This window comes from Ptychodera flava, chromosome 7 (genome assembly GCF_041260155.1).
Source record: "Ptychodera flava strain L36383 chromosome 7, AS_Pfla_20210202, whole genome shotgun sequence".
NCBI classification, from domain to species: domain Eukaryota; kingdom Metazoa; phylum Hemichordata; class Enteropneusta; family Ptychoderidae; genus Ptychodera; species Ptychodera flava.
The window spans coordinates 21,246,465-21,269,163 of NC_091934.1; the positions used below are offsets into that span (position 1 = coordinate 21,246,465).

The 22,699-nt window shown below is 37.5% G+C and overlaps 1 long non-coding RNA gene across 1 annotated transcript; it reads right to left on the reverse strand.

Annotated features, from left to right (window-relative positions):
• Positions 1 to 11,370: 11,370 nt before the first annotated feature.
• Positions 11,371 to 13,456, reverse strand: LOC139136990 (uncharacterized). Its single transcript, XR_011553283.1, has 4 exons — positions 12,958 to 13,456; positions 12,354 to 12,673; positions 11,748 to 11,990; positions 11,371 to 11,415 (listed from the first exon to the last, which is right to left on the reverse strand). It is a non-coding gene; the product is annotated as an uncharacterized lncRNA (long non-coding RNA).
• Between the last annotated feature and the right edge of the window lie 9,243 nt (positions 13,457 to 22,699).

The following is a 22,699-nucleotide window of genomic DNA, read 5'->3' on the forward strand; positions in this document are numbered from 1 at the left end:
CATCTGCCTCTTCCCAACTCGTCTAATATTAGACTTTAACTTAGATTTTAGACGATATTATCGATTTTATCGGATATTATCCGATAAAACAGCATGTCGGGCATCTGCCTCTTGCCCACCTGTCTAATATTAGACTCTAACTTAGATTTTAGACGTTATTATCGATTTTATCGGATATTATCCGATAAAACAGCATGTCGGGCATCTGCCTCTTCCCAACTCGTCTAATATTAGACTCTAACTTAGATGTTAGTGTCTAATATTAGACGAGTGAGGTATGGCTGATGCCGACATGCTGTTTTATCGGATAATATCCGATAAAATCGATAATATCGTCTAAAATCTAAGTTAGAGTCTAATATTAGACGGGTAGTGAAGTGGCAACTATATTATCCAATAAAAGAGCATGTCTGGCATCTGCCTCTTCCCCACTCGTCTAATACTAGACTCAAACTTAGATTTTAGACGATATAATCGATTTTATCGGATATTATCCGATAAAACAGCATGTAGGGCATCTGCCTCTTCCCAACTCGTCTAATATTAGACTCTAACTTAGATGTTAGGGGATATTATCGATTTTATCGGATATTATCCGATAAAACAGCATGTCGGGCATCTGCTCTTCCCAACTCGTCTAATATTAGACTCTAACTTAGATTTTAGACGATATTATCGATTTTATCGGATATTATCCGATAAAACAGCATTTCGGGCATCTGCCTCTTCCCCACTCGTCTAATATTAGACTCTAACTTAGATTTTAGACGATATTATCGATTTTATCGGATATTATCCGATAAAACAGTATATCTGGCATCAGCCACTTCCAAATCCTTCTAATATTAGACTCTAACTTATATAACTTAGAAAATATTATCCGATAATGCCTATAGTGCCAATGTCGCGGTGTCCTCGCATCAAGGTAATCACGTACTGTCGAATTGGGTGCTGGGGTCAATGACCTTATAAAGTGTTCATAGCAGGTCCGGTTAAGCTTTCAGCAATACGTTTCTTTTTTCTGCATCTGATACATTCCACTCTTTGATCATTTGCTCTGCTTGATCTGCCCAACTTTCATAGTCGTCTTCATTTATTGGTACTGGCAGCCTACTGGAGAACACTCTAGGTTTACGATACCACCCAGACTCATTAGTCCTTGGTTGCAGGTTGGTCACAAGTTTCTCCATCATATCCATCCAAACAGCATCAGGACCAGCTTGGCGTTGCGGTGTTGATCTGCTTGGGGGTCTCTCTCTCGGCTGGTAAAGCGTACTATTCCTGGGAGGGGTAGGCAGTGGAGAGAAATCTGCTGGTTCTCTGTCCTTTTCGTCATCGTAGCCGTCCAATCCAGGCAATTGTGCTGGGGTCAACGGTGGTGGAGTCTTGATTGCCGTCCGCCAATCACCCAAATCCTCCTTTATAGGTTCTGGTGCCTCCCTTATCCAACAGTAAGATGCTCCATCGCTGTTGGACATATGCAGAGAAGCCTCCTCTCTGACTTTGACCGAATGGGGGACCCTTAGCGTTTTAAAAAAGCGAGGCAACAAGAGTAAACATCCCAACACTAGTGTCGGCTCCACTCTTTTCATGTGCCAAGAATCAGCCCATTCCCTCTTTTTGGCTGAGTGGCAAGTCACACATATTCCCCCATCACATCTTAATATTTCTGTTAAGTCGGCATCTTTATATTCTCTGGTAATAAACTGCAATAAATCACTCACATCATTAATAGTTGCATGGGAAACCCAGAAAACTAATCATGTCTAAGATCAATACCATTCTTATCATATACTTCAACTGCTTTTCTCTCAAGCTCATCCATTTTTCGTCAAGAACAAAACAAAACAAACAATACAATGCAATACTAATATCAACGGGGTTTGTCTTTTGTAATCTATACTCTTAACTGTTAGAACACTACTGCAACATTAACTGTACGATAAATAATTCATTCAATCCAAAATGCATCCCGCACGAGGCCCCAACTTTGTACCTGGGTAATTAAACTGACTTTAAATTTATCCAGTCAATTAACCCGACCCAAGTTCATATTACACAATCAACAAACCAGGAAAGAATGATTATCGTACAATTTGCGTTGCAGTTTATATAAGGTTTATTTCACTACAACTAAAATCTCTACTTCTAATGATAATAATACTAAAAGAATAAAACACTGATCTAAAATAATTAAAACTAATAGCAGTATTACTGGAAACTAATTTCCAAGTGCAAAATCTAAAGTTCATCCACCATAATAAAGTTCCAGATAATTCTAAAATGGCTGTTGTCTAGGGTTTATTCACTTAGCTATTGTTCATATGGCTGTACAATGGCCTCTCCTAGAGTTGTAGGTCAATGTCCGTCCTGTTGCTATGACGATGACAGTCTATCCAATAGGAAACTACGTTACACACACAGAGTCCTTCCAGATGATCCTCCCTGGGGATTTTGTATTCCAACCCTGGTAGCAATAATCGAGTTGATGATTGACACGAACAATTCCAGGCACTCCTTGGCTCTTCACTCAGGCTACACAATAGGAACACACGCAGTCTATCAGTAATTCATTAACTGGATCTCCTCTGTAAGCACAGTCATGTAAAAGACCAATGGCAATTATGTAAGCGTTTCCTTCTGTTTACACAATCTCATTCAGGATGAGACTAAGTCAACATGATAGCAAATACACTGTTCAAAAATCCCATTGAAACAAAGAACTAAGAATCACAGAAAATTTCCTTCAAAATCAGAAAACCTAAATTTCAGCATGTTAAATAAAACTCCACTACTTTATAAAGTACCACTGGAATTACACTCATACAGAATAGCAACTTAGAAACTTTTCCACGTTAATTGGGAAAGCTCATGGTCTTCCCACGTTTCAACTTCAGGGGTGTGTGTCTCACACTCTCAGACTTTTAAAAGTTCATTGTTTTCAATACCAAAGCGTTCAAATACACATACCTGTAAGCACAGTCATGTAAAAGACCAACCACGTTGTCTTGGAATTTTTTCTCGGTAGTAAACGGATAATAATTCTTAAACGTATGTCCACACCAAAGAACGGTCTTCAAGCAGTGAAAATCAGTAGAGCATTGCAATGCATTGTGGGTGAAGACGCTATCAATGAATTCTATACATGTGTCATCACACTCAAACAACAGGCATTAGACCTAATCACATGACTTACAATCGTAACCGGGGTTACAAATATATAGTGTGCGCCATTTGGTATCCCCTATTTAAGCTCCTGCCCATTGATTTACTCGCGCGTTTCAACATATTAACCTTCAAATTTTGAGCTACTTGTGCATAAGTTACAGAAGAACATACTTGTGAAGTTTTGAACTCAAACACCGAAGATTTCTGAAGATATAAGGTAGCCTTTAGTAATTACAGGGGGTGGGCTGGGGGATTGGGGGAGAGTCACTTTTTAGAAAACTATCCAAGGGGAGGGTTATGGGCGAGGATCACTTTTAACAGACGAAGATTTTACGGCTAAACCTTTGAATGTCCACTTGATATTTCCTGAATAGGAAATCACCGACGAAATACATTAATTCTTTTAAATACGTGGCACATTATCAACAAGCTTCATAAGCAAAGAAGATAAATATCCTACATTAAACACTTTAAACAGTTAAAGCTGAAGAAAAACAAGATACAAAAACATATAGGACAGATGGCAAAGTGTATTTAAATTGTCAAATGTCTATAAATGCACAGATATTGTCAATTATATGTCTTAAATTGTCGAAAAAATGATCACAGTTCTCTCACAGACTACCATGTATAGTGAATCAACATTTCGGTTAAATTCAAAAATCCAATTTCTTACACACATGTCCATTTGTAACCATCCTGGTCTAATCAAATAGAATCAATAGCGTAAAGTATCAACTGTAAGGGCTATTATAATCGACGAAATTGCAAAACGGCGAAATGGCAAAATAGGGAAATGAAGAAACAAAGAAACCGAAAAATAAATTCATACATTATATAGAAATAAAGAATAAAATCTAGAATAAAAAATAAATCCGACAAAAAGCAAAACAGACTGTCGATTCGATGTATTACTCACACCACTCCCTCCCTCTTGTTTTCTGTCTCGCGATTTCGTCGACTATCATCAACTTGATGTAAGTAGAGAGAATAGGTCCCTGACAGTGTGATAGACATTTGTGAGAACGAACGACAGTTGTCGAAAACGTTCTCCAACATATCAAATTCTACAAACGGTGACAGCAAAGTATTTACTTACACGAAATCAGAAGCAAACTTCTTGAAGATAATGTATGTACGGCCGAAAATGTGCCATCTCAGAGAGATAACCAAATACCGGCACAAAAGTCTAAAGAAGTTATCAAGTCTTGCCTCCGGACGACTCCAGCTGTCAAACAACATGCACGATCAGACAATAAATGTAATCGTGAGAGTAAACTTGGTCGTGGGCACTATTGTTTGGTGGTGTTGCAGATCAAAACCTGCGGTATTGGTTCAAAGATGACATCTTTAGGGATAGTTAGAATATAATGCCTCTGATTAATTCAAAATCCTGGCCGAGAGCAACATGTGCAATGCTACTAGGAACCAATGAAACAAAAATGAGCATTAAGTATCAATAGAGGCGTGATTCGCGATCGACCGAGAGCGTCCGCCTTTAAAATCGACCGAACTTGGGAGCTAGTAGAACTACGGTGTAGAAGGTGTAGAAGACTGGGCGCCGTTGGACATCATCCGGCTCCTGACATGAGGAAGATGCAGAAAGAGAATCACATTTCATCAGCGTCAACCGAACCAAATATTTATTGGTATCATTGACTTTATTACCAAATATATTAAAAATTATGTTGACACTCATGTTGTTGTTTTTGTTATCATCGTTGCTGTTTTTTATCTTCGTGTTTGCTATGATAGTCATGATGATATGACACATGTCTGATCATAAGGCCATGCCTAACTGATATCCCGGTTACACTGGTTACGTTAGACGAGTTTTCTTTTTTGTAGCATTGATTTGAAATTGTCAATAAAAAGATGACGAAAATAGATTGCTACATTTAACCTCTGTCATTGAGCCATCTTTTTCGAATTTAGAGTCTGGCCGAGTGCTTGTAATCGCTGAGTATTTAGGTAGGTCTGTAGGTACCGTAGATATGTTAGGGTAAAGACAAGAACAAGAAAAATCAATTTTTGCCCAGCAGAACGTCATTATCTGCATACATGCCATGAATACATAGATGCACTTTGAGAAATCCCTGTAGTCGGTGAATCAGAATATAGTAAAGTTACTTCCCAAAATGTTTACAAGTAATGATTGTTTTGAATTCGTTGGCACCTTTGGTGAAAGTAAACCTATGTAGCCTCAACTGAAGATAAGCATGCAGCGCATCGTCCCGGTGAGGTATGAGCCCCGGCCGGCGCCCGCCGCAGCAACTATTTACCCCTTAGAGGGCGCCCTCGTGGGCCATAATGGCCTCAGAGGGCCACAATTACAATAGTCTTTTCAAATAAATGGTGTAAAAATTCTTATTCTGGATAGGAACTATTCTTTACTACTTAATGGCACACTAGGAATGTTTTTGCGACTCGGTCACATGCATATGGCAACGAGTCACGTACATGAAAGTGCATGTGAACGGGTGAAATTACTCCAATGTGATACGAGCACATATTACAAAACAGGCGGACAGGCAAGAAAACTATTACTGAGACCCTAATAGGTTAGGAAGTAGCAATACCTCAACGAAAAACTGAGAGAGAATGGGTCTTACCCAGTAGGTGTTACTTTCCACAACCTACCGTCGGTCGGAATTTCTAGTGAACGTTAGCCATGATCGATCAATGCGTTTTGATTTTAGAGAACCTGCCGTTTGTTCATTTCTGTTTCTTGTGTGTTTCAGGGAAAAGCAAGTTGCGGGTGGCCATCCTTTTTACATTGAATACACAGTGCAATAATCTGTATTTAATGCACTATCATGCTCCCAATGAGAACATTACATTCTGTCATTTTTTGTTGGTACGGATTTGCAATTTTGAATTCAAACTCTGCAATAGTCAACCATACCATTCAATTTTTAACAACTTCTTGAACACAAAATCTGCTTTCTTTGTTACAAAAGGGAGAAATGTTGATTGCTGAATGATGCAATACTGACAGGAATAGCAGGATGTAATGTCATTCTAGGGTCATGTCAATGACCTGTTGTCACCCATAACTCTGAGTTGTTACGGAAAGACAAGTCAATTGTGTATTCTGTTCCATTTGTGTCCTATTCAAAGTGACGCGGCGTGACTTCCACTGTTCCGGTGCCAATGTGTGGAATGGGGTCTCATTAAAGTTGTTTTCTTTTAGTCTTACAACTTAAAACTCAAAATGTGGTTTCCTGTCTCTGCTAAAGAACGCTGCAAAAGTTGTGGATGGGCTGATTCATAAATCCGAAATATTGTGCACTGGAATAAGTGGCTCACTGTAATCTTTGCACAGCCCTACGAAAACAAAATTAATGTTTCTGTTGATAAACAGAACAAAGAGGCTGGAGCAGTTCAATGTAATCTGGATTGATACCTACGGGTGTGGAAAGTACCTGTATGTTTGTGTATGTGTTCTTAACAATAAAAACACAACAGAGAATGTGTTTTCCATGAACAAATATTTTGTTTACTTTTTATTTAAGAGTCATCCCAACACAAACTGCATATCAATCAGAGACAATTTCGACAATTAAGTCCCAAAATCCTTTCAAATCCAACCAAACATACCTTTGATATTTTCAAATCCTCCCTGTTATTTCTGATTCCCCTCCAGAGGTGTTTGTGAATGCAGCGTTCTGGCATTACTTATGTGAGTTTGTAGCTTCACCGCAAACAATATTCATCGACTAAAGCTTCAATTGAAAATATCGTTCAAGTGTAAAAATGGTAATTAGCTGAATGGAAATGCTTGCTTTCAGTCCTTATTATGCAAACTAGGATTTATTATTATTAAGTTCGCAAGCCAAGCCCATCAAAAGCAGAGCGTATACGATAAACACAGGTCCCTGTGAAGTTGAGCGCCCCTAATATAGTTACTATAGTTACCACCTGTGCTAGATATATACAACATAATCGCAATCCATACAAACCCATTCAAGTATGAAAACATTAAGAATGAAATTACTAAAAACTTTCATTTTAAAATTAAAGGCAGCCAACAAGCTGTCTGATAAAGCTCCAATTAAAACATGCAGGCTTTTGATGAAATTAAATTTTGATATTTGCTTCAGTTTGAAGGAAGGGAAGGTTAATGCCAAGATTCGCAATGAGTGTTAACTGTCGTACATTAAAACTACAAGGCTACACAGATAGATCTATCTATCTATCTATCTATCTATCTATCTATCTATCTATCTATCTATCTATCTATCTATCTATCATATATATATATATATATATATATATATATATATATATATATATATATATATATATTATATATATATATATATATATATATAAGTTATGTCAACATAATACTGTTAATTAACACCCGATGAAACATGTTGGCGCGCTTCAATGACTACAAAACAAGAAATGGCGTTGCCAGTGAAACGATGAGAAGATTCAAGATTTTGTTACATATACACAATACGAATATGATCAAGAATCCCGAAGGAATGTGAAGTCGAAAGTGACCCTCACGACCTATTGCAGTTATTATTATTATATTATTATTATTATTATTATTATTATTACAAGTTTAGGGGCTATAAGTATTATATAGAAATGTAATAACACTAGCTCATTGAAGCTCTGGGAATTCTGAAAAGAGGTGTTGTTTATTTTAATTTTGTCAAAAGGGGTGACTTCTAATTGTTGTACGTGCAGCGCAGAATTATACATAATACTGTATGGAGAGAGGGACATCATTAGGCCAAGGAGTAATTAAATGCTTGTCGGAAAAGTGACACTAAGCAGTTTAAAGCGATACCCAGCAGGCCCAGACTTTTAACTTGTGTGCGAACTTTATGGATACACATTCAATCGGAAGCCACAGAACAGTGCCACAAACGGCAAAAATTAGAGAGGCACCTTTTTCATCATATAGGCAGAAATCAATGTATTATTGCCTTATTTGTATTGTACGGTGATTGTTTTAACAGCACAATGGCAAATTAACTGTAATGTTATTAAAATTACTTCAAACCATAACATAAATGATCAAAACAGGCACGTGGATATAGAGTAAAACATTTTTTTTATTTCTTGAAGTGACAAGACTCAAATAAATTACATGTACCGATAACAAAGTTTCGGGCAAACATCTTTTACAAACTCTCTGAATATCAAAAGTAACTTATCCCACAAAGTTGCATTTTAAAAAAGGGACAAATAAAGAGCTAAACAAAAAATACAGGAAACGAAAAGGAAAGGTACACAGAAACTGAAAACAATACAAATTGAAATGATCAAATACCTTTATTTTAAATACAATATGAAAATACAGACAAAATTAAAAAATGAGAAATACTTGAAATCAAATGGACACCTGCATTTCCAGGGTCGTTGTATTCTGTAAATAGATAAGCAAAACAAGGTTATTTACATCTGTACTTGTTAGTATATATACTAAATCATAATGAAAGCATTTAGAAGTATTTCATTCTTATTTTCATGCTAAAATTTAACTTTTCCAATGATATTTCATGTAAGATAAAACTGAAGGAAGTTTCATTTGAACATGTAAAACATCCTACAATGGTAAGTCATCATTACATATACTGGACTTACCATAAAGATGACTTTTCAAGCATCAATTTTAAATTGAACAAGTCGTTGATGGCACAGTCCCCACTTGTTCGTTGGTACTTTAATTAAAAGTCCTCAGAGAGGATAGAGTCCTCTTCATTAATTAGGTCTATGATAAAAATACTGTGATACAGATGGCGCCAAATGGCCAAGAATGAGTTCCACGGTGGTGAAAACATAAAACCAATGTAGGCCGCCATCCTAATTACAAAATATCATTAAATGAGTCAATTAGTAATGAATCAACAGGATGTTGCCGAACATTTTTGCATACTATCCTAACACTAATAGATTATCACCGGTACCATATTTCATAAAGTTTGATGCAGTATTTACAAACTATGAGATCAACATCTGTACCGAGTTTCATCAAATTTTGACGCAGTATTTGTGGATATATAACTCTAATTAGGAAAGTTCATTAAATAAGCAATTACAAATTAATTAAAATGACACTGATAAATGCCTTTTTCATTGTTAAAGCAATGTAAGCTTAACATGTGTACCAAGTTTCATGAAATCTGATGCAGTATTTCTCGACATATCAGTCTAATTATGAAACTTAGGTAGTTGACATGATACTGCTACACGCCGTTCAACAAATCAATGTGCATATGTATGACATAGGTCAATGTCCTTATACCAACTTTGAATGATACTGGTGGAAAGATGTCTGAGTTATGGCTCTGTACATGAAAAGATCGTAACAAAATGGCAGCCATGCAGCCATATTTAATCTGACTATCTAAAAAATCTATATGCATATGTATGACATTAGTCAATGTCCATGTACCAACTTTGAATAAAATCGGTTGAGACTTGCCAGAGTTATGGCTTTCGACATGAAAAAAACCATAACAAAATGGCCGCCATGTGGTCATATTGGATCATATCGTGAAAAAATCACATACATATGTATAACATGATCAATGTCCTTGTAACAACTTTGAATAAAATTGGTTGAGATATGATTGAGTAATTGCTCCGTACATGAAAAAATTGTAACAAAATGGTGGCATGGTAGCCATATCATGTTCATATGTATGACATAGGTCAAAGTCCTTGTACAAAGTTTGAATAAAATCCATTTAGACGGGCCTGAGTTATGGCTAAGGACATGAAAAAATTGTAACAAAATGGCTGCCATGCGGCCATATTGGATCATATCATGAACAAATTGACATGCATATGTATGACATAGGTCAATGTCCTTGTACCAACTTTGAATAAAATCGGTTGAGATATGCCTGAGTTATGGCTCCGTACATAACAAAATTGTAATAAGATTGCCGCATGGCAGCCATATTGGATAATGTTGTGAAACAAATTGATGTGCATATGTATGATGAAGGTCAATGTCCTTGTACTAACTTTCAATAAAATCGGTTGAAACATGTCGGAGTTATGGCTCTGTACATAAAAAATTGTAATAAAATGGCCGCATGGCGGCCACATTGGATCATGCATATGTATATATATTGGACGTGCATATGTATGACATATCAAGTAATCCTTGTACCAAGTTTGAATGAAATCGCTCCATGTATCTCTGAGATATCTGCGTGAACAGACGGATGCATGGACGGACAAACGCACACACTGACACACGCTCGGACATGACCAAACCTATAAGTCCCCCCGGACGGTATCTTGGGGACTAAAATACAAGCATCAATTTAGTAAAAATATGATTCATAGAAAGAACCAGATTTCAATGTTTTTATTTACATATTGGTTTGTTATTGACTTAATTAATTTGTTCTTTACATGTTTATTTTATCATGATTTATCTTTACTTTTATCACTATGGCCATCATTATATCACGTTGCTTATTTGGTTCTGTATGAACCCCTTTGTGTTTTTGGCACTTTCACATGACTTGAATTGGTCATCACATGATGCTCCCTTACCATAAGTTCTAATTTCTTTAACCATTATGGCCAGGTACTTTACTATACCGGTCCATTCCCTTCCTAATCTCATGATGGATACTCTCTACACCGTTCTGTGAGGAAACCAAAGCCAAACCCTGTGTTTTCAATCTGAGGGATGACATGATCTTCTAACATATGCATTTTGGGGGGTACACCTTCATCAGGAAAGTGTTCTCTGTAATATGCCATTAAATGTGATATGTTTGAACTGAGAATGCTAATATATTCATCTGACATTCTATTGCTTGTACTCTAAAGATTATGGCAGGCTGCAAATTTTGAAAATATTGGCTTATACAGACCACAAATGTGTGCAGCCTGTTCATTCAGCTATGGGCATATTCTTGCTGTGGTCCTGATGACGCTCTTGCACAACATTTAAATGTTTTCTTCCTGAAACACAAAAAATAAAAAAAAAGGACATGATAACTTTCTTTCAAAGAAGCAAACAGAGTTGTTTCACTGAAAGTAGGTCAAAATAATGTAGACGAAATACATCTTCTGTAGTATATATATAACACACAATAAATTTGACACTGAAAGCTTGAAAATCCTGACAAGCAGAATACTGAACCTTTTAATGACTTTAGCAACAAAACAGTTTACAGTTGTAAAACACATACTTTACAGCACTTGTTCACATGATACTCATAATCTCCCATCATCCGTGCTAATAGTGTCTTGTCCCTGAAATAAATCAAAGTGGAATGTAAGACAATTGTCCACACCATTCTAAATTAATGCCCATGTTTCTACACATCAATGCATTTTGTACATGCAAGAAAACAACTTTGCCTTTTGTACTATTTAATGTACCGGTAGGTATCATATTTATGCTGCATAAGTTTGGTCAGATTTGCACATTGTTTTTCAGATTTTTGGATCAGCAGTATAATGCATGTATTAAACTTGGATAACCACTATGTATGTATCTTCAGTTCCAAATATTGTACCAAAATAGATATATGGTACAATCTATTCACTGTTTAGTAAAACACAGTATGCATGTTTAGACTTACTTCCACTTTGTGCCATCCAGTTTGTCTACCTGACCTCTGTTAACAGCTAAAGCTATTTCTAAATTGTAATAGGAATCAGGTGCTGCAAATGTACTCCAAATCACTGTATTATCTGCTACATTTGGATTGCTGATGTTAGCAACTTGGTAAACCATTCTCAGGGTTCCCTGACCCTTGTCCCCACCTAACTTTATCCAAATTTCACTGGTAGGTATTGTACCATGCCGGGTAAGTTTGCTAGACCTGAAGACAAATATGAACAAGATGCAAAAACAACAGTAACACTTATATTCAGTAATATGTGATAACAAGATTACTTATCCACAGTCTTTCTCTACATGATCATAATAGAGTTTGCACACAATCCCAAAAGTCTGACTGCAAGCCTGCTGTCCCAATATTAATACTCATGTGCTTATATAAGAGCATATAAGAACAATCTAGAACTTTTATTGACATGCTAATTACTGTTCTAAAATTCTCTCTCTTACACAACTAATTAAATTTCCAGAAAATTCCAAACATGACTTATTAAATTCATGGTTGTGAGGTCAAGAAGGACAGTGACCTTGATGAGTGTGGGGGAAAATGACCTGCATAACATACCTCACTTCCAATATTCACATGCCATGCCTTGAAGTAACGCCGTAATTTCCTCTTGGCAGCCCATGTTGTTCCCATAGCAACTTCCAAATGAAGGCCAGCACCTGGAGGTATGTCAGGAGTGAGTCCCAAGATCTGGAGGATTTTCCTTCTTGTCCTTTTGTTGGTGTCTCACCTCCTCTCACTCAGCTGCAGCATCGCATCACCACCACTGACAATGTCTCTCCTCTGACTTAACTGCAACACCCTCTCTGACGTCTTGTCCTAGTGCTAGCTTCTGAGGTTGTTTTTTGTGGCTTTGGTGTATATGTTAAACACAATGGCTGAAAAAAATCACACCAAAATTGAAAAACCAAATTTATCTTTCAAAAGTATATGTGGGTGATAAATTCATGAAATTGGACTAGCTCATTACTTGATGAAATTAATTTGTTTAACCACTACCAGGTCACACATGTACTACAAACCAAATAAATGTTATTACAAATACAAATTTACAAATTATCATATTCCATGATAGCTTTATCAGAAGAATTTACTCCAAAATCTAACTGTATATTGATATGTGGGTATAGATCAGCAAGAGTAATGCTGGTAAAAAACTCACCTGGCCCTTGGTTTTAACCTTTATCAAACTATCATCACTTCTGTTTGCTTCTATTTTTTTTCTTGACAAGTGTTGTTGCCATTTCTTCATACTGTGGCAGCATATGCACCGCTGATACATTCTGCAACACAATTTCTGCGGCCTTCACTGCACATATATTGTTCTGCCTATCCCTTGATGTTTCATCATTTGATGTCTCGGTATTGATTGTGTCAGGAATGGGGACTGGAGTATGGTGGCTTCTGATGGGAAATGGGCTCACTGACGAGAAGCAGTGGTCTCCAGCAATGGACTGGTAAACACACCGTTCCGTGTTGTGTTGCAGATCTTGCAGTGGCACAACTGACTTACAACCGACATTCCCATAATCACATGTGACTGTGGCATTTGATAGCATGTTTGCAAAGGCAATGGGGGACTTACAATAGATTCACACATAATAGAGAGACGGCACACAGGACAGGATGAAGAAACTTGCAACCACTGACACAAACATTCAGCACAAAAACACATGTGGTCCATCACACAAAAGTTGTATTGGTCCATCTATTATGTTTTTGCAAATGGGACACTCTATTTCTTCAATGAGATCATTGAACCTCTGTCTCTGCAAGGGAATGAATCTTCTCATCTTTTTTCCTGCCCTCTGTTTTACAGCTGCTGTTAGATTTGTACTGCAATGAGTTTCACTCTGTAGTTTCCCCGTCTTTCCTGTCTCCTTGCCAGTGATACCAGAAATGTCACTGCCTTGGTATTGACTTGGTCTGCCCCTGTTTTTACTGTCTTTCTTTTTCTTTCCTGCCTTACACAATGCATCACACACCGCACATCTCCCTACTCTACAGTGTCTGGACCATTTCACTACGTGTGTCCCTGGCCGATAGGTTTTGTTATTGCTTTCTGCCTGCTGCCATGAAGCAATGACTCTCTTACAGAGACAACAAAAATTGGACGGGTGAACGTCAGAATGTCTTCACTAAAACTGTACTCTGAAACACTTCTTTAACTCCATGATAAAATTGGAGCATGGATAACTTGTGCCATTTATTGACACCGGTTTTTTAGCACACGAGCATGAAATTCGAATGACATTTTCACAGTCTAGGCCAACAGACGATTGAAAAAGGCGCCAGAAAATATGCCAGTGTGTAAACAAACCCGTTACCAGGGAGACATGCGTGATGGTCCGAAAAACTATGCTCAACTGCAACGCACATATGGACGTAAATAAAAAACCCACACGCATAAAAAATAACCCATGACAAATCACGCCATGAAATGTACAGATTAAATCACTGCGGACACGGTTAAATCGGTTTCAATCTTGTTAAAATTGATTTACTTAAAATCTGAACCTCGTAAATTACACAACACATTAATGAAAATACTTACAGACCGCCATGCTTTATGTTATCAAGTTGTCCGTGCTAAGAAACTTCTCCTGCAAATGTCGCGAGGTCAAAGGTAAACTAGCGATAAACATCCAGCTATGCTGAGTATGCCACCTTATTAATTGAGAACAGCTTTCACTATCACATTTGAATGCATTTTTTTAAATGATTATGGGTCAGAATTCGAGGAACAACACGCGCACGGCGAGCGATCGTCTCGGTATGCACTCAATACGATGGCCGCCATCACTAGAGTGCGTTCGGCTGTTCGTTATTTGTTTGCTCAACCTAAGTGGCCAAGTCGGCCGCGCCGGAAGCAAAACACAGGTATCTTAGTCTGCCAGTATGAGCATGCGCAATTGAGCCTGGGAGCGCGAGAATGTGTATAGTACCGTAGAACTGTCTCGCGCTATCATGTCGTTCAGCTATAAAATGTGTGCATGTTAACAGAAACTGGAATTACTGCAGAGAATACTTTCCAGGACATCACATGTAAGTCTCTAAGGTACCAAGGAGGATGTTTAGGAAATCCTTTCAGAAAGTTCACGCCGTCTGTGGCCATTTTGTGGAGTATACCGGTATACGTACCTGCACTGGCTGCAGCGTATACAGTATTTCTACTGTACAGTGCACTTGCCGGAACATATATGCGATGGAATTTTGCGTTTCACGTCGTTCAATCATTAAGATGGAAATACCGCCCTTCTCAGAACTTTGAAAAAAAGGGTGACAGACTTTGGAATGCTAACTCTTGTATATCAAGAATGACGTAATTTAATGAGAAGATATTTGTATTCGAGCATGGCTACAGTTTTTGATTCGAGAACTCTCATCATGGACCGTGGTTGTATTCAACAATCGAGAGGGCTAGGGTGAGTCGAAGTTTTTCCTATGTCCATGTAGCACTTGTGCAAAAATAAGCGAATCCACAGGCCTTTGGCGAATCAATAAATGTGTTTTTCACCAAGCTGAAAGGTTGAAAGATGCGTCCGTCACTTTGGGACGAGCTAGATAAATGCAGTCAAACCAAACTGGGCACAGAAATTTGCCATAATATGACATTGTTCTGGAAATAGTTACCATGGCAACTCGAAACATTAAAATAAGTCTGGTTTTTGTGTTCTCTGACCCGAACACCCCCAATAGATAATTTTCATATCAATCAAAGTAACGTTTCATGGGATATTAGAAAAACTGAAATTTTCAACCCCTAAAATGGTTACCATGGAAACATGGGGCAGTGAATTCGATATCATATTTGGTCTTTTCGACCCAAAATACCCATATGATGAAATTTTCACAGAAATTGAACCTATTATTATTCGCGTTATTATTTCTATATAATACTTATATTAATTATTATTATTATTATTATTACAAGTTTAGGGGCTATAAGTATTATATAGAAATCTAATAACAGTTCATTGAAGCTGTGGGAATTCTGAAAAAGAGGTGTTGTTTATTTTAATTTTGTCAATAGGGGTGACTTCTAATTGTCGTACGTATATTCTCTCCGCCCAGTTAGGTGTTCCTTTTGACATCACTACCCTTATGAATATTCATATACTTGCAAAAACTGACAGTCGCTGTGTCTGGCAGCGCGTGCTCACAGCTGCTTAGCTGCGCAGCGTAGCCTTCGAATGCAGGCGCATCATGGCAGTCGTGGGCGTGCACAAAACAAGGCACAGCAACTGTGGAGAGTCTATGCCAGTGTAATTGGCCTTGTAAACGTATCTTCAGCATTTGTAGTTGTGGCGAAAACCATTAACCCTCCCCTATGCTGACGTTGTTGGTTTTAGTTTGTTCATGTGCATTAACTGTAAGCAATCAAGGAAGTTTTGGGATGGAAATAGAGCAAAGGCATGAGTTTCCGCGAGATCTGTGCTACAAATATAACTTCACACATGCGCACTCTTTTGCCAGTGTAGTCTGCCAATATGAGCATGCGCAATTGAGTGAACGTGCGCGTGAATGTGTAGTCTGTACACTACGTCTCGTGCTATAATCATGTCGTTCAGCTTTGCATGCTGACAGAAACTGGAATTACTGCAGAGAATACTTTTCAGGACATCACATGTGAGTCTCTAAGGTAACAAGTAGGACGTTTAAGAAATCCTTTCAGAAAGTTCACGCCACCTGTGGCCATTTTGTGGAGTATAAGCTTATAGTTATACGTACCTGGAGCGTATACAGTATTTCTACTGTACAGTGTACATATTGCCGGATAATATGCGATGGAATTTTGCGTTTCACGTCGTTCAATCATTCAGATGGAAATGCCGCCCTTCTCAAAACTTTAAAAAAAAACAGGGTGACAGACTTTGGAACGCTAACTCTTGTATAACAATGACGTAATTTAATGAAAGACATTTGTATTCGGGTACGGCAACAGTTTTTGATTCGAGAACTCTCATCATGGTGGATTCACTGAAACAATGAGTATTCAACAACTTTTTCCTATGTCCATGTAGCACTTGTGCTAAAATAAGAGAATCCACGGCCTTAGGCAAACAATATTTGCGTTTTCACCAAGCTGAAAGGTTGAAAGATGCGTCCGTCACTTTGGGGCGAGCTAGATACAATGGATAAATGCAGTCAAACCCAGCTAGCTAGCTGGGCATAGAAATTTGCCATGGAGACGACCGCCCCCCCCCCCCGGTGGAACTTTGCAACAAAGTTTCAATATCTGAACTGACGTACTTGAATGACAGGCACAGGAAACGATGGCCAATAAAAACGCATTCTCGTTGCATTTTGATAATAATGTATCAATCACAATGACACGGAAATTATGTCTCCTCCCAACAGAAGGGCCATGGTCTATTTTTAGCCCTGCTACAGTATGTCTTAGTGCTGAAAAGGCCATATTGTTGTCATGTTGTCATGGCGACTTTTAAAATTTGCATACAACTCTGAGAGTGAAACGGGTTGTTCATAGGTCACAAAACTTTTGAGTCCCACTGTCGTCCATTATACCTGTTTCCTTGGGTATTAAAGGTGTGCAAGTATACACATCAAAAGACTAGAAAATTCAATTCATGGGCAGAATCTTGTAAAATAGCCTTTTCTTGTCTGGTTAACGAAAAAGATACCCGGTTAACGAAAAAGATACCCATGATCAAAAATATGCATGGGCTACCAGCCACTGTCACCGGGCGGGCGTGGGCTACCAACTTCAGAAAATGGTAGCCCAAGTGGACTACCAGGGAAAAAAGTTAATTTCGAGCCCTGGGCAGTATTAAACATGAAACATTTAACTTGTAATATTTCCCCCTTCGTCTTGGCCTGCTGGGTTTTAAAAAAATGTTTAAAGGTATACAGGCACCATGTTCAAATTTAGCCATTGCTACCATGGAAAGGGGAGATCTAGCTAATCATAGAGTTTATTGGGTCACGCCAGGTCACACAAAATAATGCATGGCTATAATTTTACTTTAGTTAAACAATCAGAAATAAGTTCTCTTCATTATTCTTCCTGGAATGAGGCAAAGAAATCAAAATAAATTATTATACCAGATATGAACTGAATATGCTCAAGTGTTTCACAACAGGTTCATTAATAGTCAGTAAACAGACTAGAAATGTTAGCATACTTACAGAACAACTTGACATACTAATGTGACCCTTGAATAGAAGGAATGACTTTGAGTTTGACAAATTACAAACTTATTTATCAAGCATTGAAATTGACTGTTACGCAACATTTGCAGACCTCAGGATAATCACTAACCAAAACACAAGAACAAAGACAGACATTGTATATTCTCAGAGCAGTTCCATTGAGCAAACGACCCGGAAGACAGACTTCTGATAAGACTAGATGTGTATACTGTCTACTGCCAGAGTAGCTATCTCTGACGCCGAGTTGTTTTACGTGTTCAAGCGGGCGATAACCTACACTTATAGCCTGAATCTGTCAAAATGGCTCCGCCTCGTTGTTTACGTTTCAAGCGGGCGATAACCTATACTTATCAGGCACCTTTGACCTCTCTCAACGAGCAAAGAGATGTTACGCAACATTTGCAGACCTCAGGATAATCACTAACCAAAACACAAGAACAAAGACAGACATTGTATATTCTCAGAGCAGTTCAATAGAGAAAACGACCCTGAAGACAGACTTCTGATAAGACTAGATATGTATACGGTCTACTGCCAGAGTAGCTATCTCTGACGAGGATTTATTGTATTATGTTTTTCATATTCCTGTCAATAAACCCAATTCATACCAATATAATCGACACCCGCGTGAGGCGTGTAATAAGAACAATCAGTTATCTGTATCATTATATGGAGCAGGTTTCAGCAACTTTCGCACAGTACTCTCAGAGTTAAATCACTAATTACAAAACTTTATTTAATATGTAAATGAGCTAATCATTAACGTGACACGCCAAATGCTTCTCAGTACAATTAAATATTTATCAGAACAATATCTGTAGTAAGTTTCATCAAATATAATGCTGTAATTTTGGAGTAATATCACTAATTACAAAGTTAATGAAATATGCAAATCAACCCTTACTTAACTCCAATCAGCTAAATGCTTTACACTACAAATAGCTATCCGTCGGATCAGTATCTGCAGCAGATTTCATCACATTTGGTCCAGTTATTTCGGAGGTATATGACTAATTACAAAACTTCATAAAATACGCAAATGAGCTATTTGCTAACGTGACACGGCCAAATGCTTGTCAGTACAATTAGATATTTATCAGATCAATATATGTACAAGATTTCACTGAATTGATTGCCGTAATTTGAGAGTTATAGACCTAATTACGAAGTTCATTAAATATGCAAATGAACCCTTAATTAATTTCACACTACTAAATGCTTTACACTACAGTTAGATATCAATCGGATCAGTATCTGCAGCAGATTTCATCACATTTGGTGAAGTTATATCGGAGTAATATGACTAATTACAAACCTTCATAAAATATGCAAATGAGCTATTTATTAACTTGACACTGCCTAATGCTTCTAAGTGTAATTAAATATATATCAGATCAATATTTGTTGCAAGTATCATCTAGTTTGGTGCAGGAATTCAGAGTTATCTCACTAATAACAAAAGTTCATTAAATATGCAAATGAGAAGATTATTGACATGACACTCACAGTATCATCATAATGTTCTTAGATTGTCATCTGTGAAAAGTTTCATGAAATTTTGTGCAGTATTTCTTGATATATGTCTACACTGTCATTACCGTCTCCATAGGGAAACCATTGTACGGAAAAAAACGATATTGCATAACTTCATTAATATGCAAGCCACACTAACCAAAATCTAATCAGTTCTTGCAAGTAGCATATGGTACCTGTGTACCAAATCTGACTTGAATCCGTTCTGGCGTTTTTGAGTTATCGTGTAAACAGACAGACAGACAGACACACACACACACACACACACTAACACACACACACACACACACACACGGACAGACAGACAGACATCGCTATGACAATAGCCCACGTGTTTACACACGTGAGCTAAAAACTGTGGTTACCAAAATGGTTACCAAGGCAACATAAAACAAAAATGAACATGGAGTTCATGCTGTGATAAATAAACTTAGGAGAGCATTTGCATATTAATTCTGATTACTTTTAATGGAATTTGGAAAAGAATTTAAATTTTAAAATGCAAATAGGTTACTATGGAAACACAGGGCAGTAAAAAATGATGTCATATTTTGTCTTTCTAACCCAAAATAACCCTTTGGTATAATATTTCTGTTGATTACTGGATTTTTACACTGGATATTTGGTCTTTCCAACCCAAAATATCCCTTTGATATAACACATTCTGTTGATTACTGGATTTTAAGTGGAATCTTTAAAACAACTGATAATTTTTACACCTGAATGGTTGCCATGGAAACATCTCACATTAAAATGAGTGTGTGTTTGTCTTAGTGTGCTAACCAGAAAAACCCTTATCGATTTCTTTACATCAATCAATAGTTCTTTAATAGGAATTAGGGAAAAGTAACATTTTCAATCCCAAACTGGTTACCATGGCAGCTAAAAACATTAAAATAAGCCTGGTTTTTGTGTTGTCTGTCTCGAACTCCCCAACTAGATAATTTTCATATCAATCAAATTAACTTTTCATGGGATATTAGAAAAACTGGAAATTTCAACCCCTAAAATGGTTACCATGGAAACATGAGGCAGTGAAATCGATATCATATTTGGTCCTTTCGACCCAAAATACCCTTATGGTGTAATTTTCACGGAAATTGAACCTATTATTATTCGCGTTATTATTTCTATATAATACTTATATTAATAATTATTATTATTATTATTATTATTATTATTATTATTATTATAATTACAAGTTTAGGGGCTATAAGTATTATATAGAAATCTAATAAAGATTCATTGAAGCTGTAGGAATTCTGTAAAGAGGTGTTGTTTACTTTAATTTTGTCAATAGGGGTGACTTGTCGTATGTGCAGCGCCGAATTATGCATCATAATATACGGAGAGAGGGGATATCATTAAGCCACGAGGTAATGCTTGTCGGAAAAGTGACACTTTGCAGTTTAAAGCGATACCAGCAGGTATTGACGCAACGCGATTCCCAGGGTCTGGACGTTCTTGCAAGCGACCGGTCGGATTTTCAGCCTGACCCGGTACTTTATAGAAATGCACACATCCGTTAATAAAAAGAAATGACAACTACCATCGCCAAATAAAATTAAAAATGAAAAATAAAAACATACCGCGTATACTATGGGTCTACCAGCTAGTATATACTAGTATTCTCTCTGCCGAGTTAGATGGGTGTCTTTTTTGACGTCACTACCCTTATGAATATTCATATCTTGCAAAAATCGACAGTCGCTGTGTCTGGCAGTGCGTGCTCACATGCACAGCGTAGCCTTCGAATGCAGTTCCACCGTGGGCGCGCACAAAACACGGCACAGCGCTAGCGACTGTGGAGAGTCCATGCCACACACTCCAAACAGTGGCGGCGTTTTCACTTCCGTTTCACTTCTGCTCCCGCTTTCACCACTGCCACCGCTGACTTTGCACAATAAAGGCGCATGAATATTAGCAATGCCATTCTTTTGCAATATGTCAGGCGAGGTCAATGATGTCATATCAAGACGTCATTGATCTAGAATTACGGGACCAACAATACCACGGTAACACGAGTTTTGGACGCGCACAACCGAAGTATAAACGTAAAACCAAGACAGAAGTGCTACAAAGTGTTTGAAACTCACAAGGAGACCCTGGGAAGGAGACATTGTAATATCACGATCCCTACAGGCTACGGGAGAGGCGACAGCGAGAGGATACCGCGTACGCATAAGAAGACGTCGCCGTACTCTACATGATCTGATTTAATCAAATGCGGGAAAAGTATCATTTTCCTTCTCTTGACACCGATAATGAATCGAAAAAATGACTCTGTTAAAGGGGCGGCACCGTAGTCGTATGTCCGTTGAATATAATCAATGACCCTCGAGAAAACTCGAGGGTCTATGGGTCAAATAAGCATTTTAAAATCATGTGGTATATCAGCATGTAAACTTGACATCAGAGGACGTGGAACACTTTAGGTTGATGAAGGTGAAGCCAGCAACTTTGAAATGGCAAGAAAATATGTATACATATGTATAAATATTTGTTTTTGAGAATGTACAATAGGTCACCGCTCTAGTTTTAAAAATATAGCCTAATTAAGGTCCTTAATTTTGTCAATAACATAACACAATGCCGGGTAAGCCTTTTTTTCACGTAACATTTTAAACCTTTGCCTGGGGTGTATCTGAATATCTAACATAATGAAATCTGATCTGTTTTGACTGGCCAGTGTGCCAAGTTTCATGAAAATTACAATGGAAGAACAGAGTTTTCTATCATCTAACGTAATCCTATGACAGCAGACGTAATTGTTACTCTCTTTTCTGTATCATTTTCATCTGATTGTCTTGTAACTTGAGACCACATCCAACAAGGATGGATGAAGTCTATACAAAATATGAGAAATAGGAATATTTACAATTTTTCGACAAAACGATATATCTAGTTGAACTTAGTATATCTAAATATCGGTATTTCGGCAATAAGCTAATTTCCTATTTGATTTTCACACATGCATTTTCGGTCAATCCCTGCATATAGTGATGTATTGATATCTCGCATGACGATTTACATATGGGAAAATCTTGATCGCCATATGCTTCCTTTTTGCAAACTAAACACAGTCAATGTAACGTTTTAGAATCTAAAGCATTTGCGGTACATGTGGCGCCCATTGGGTTTTTGGAATATTAAACATAATAATTTATATTTAAAGTAATCTGGGAAATGTGATTTTC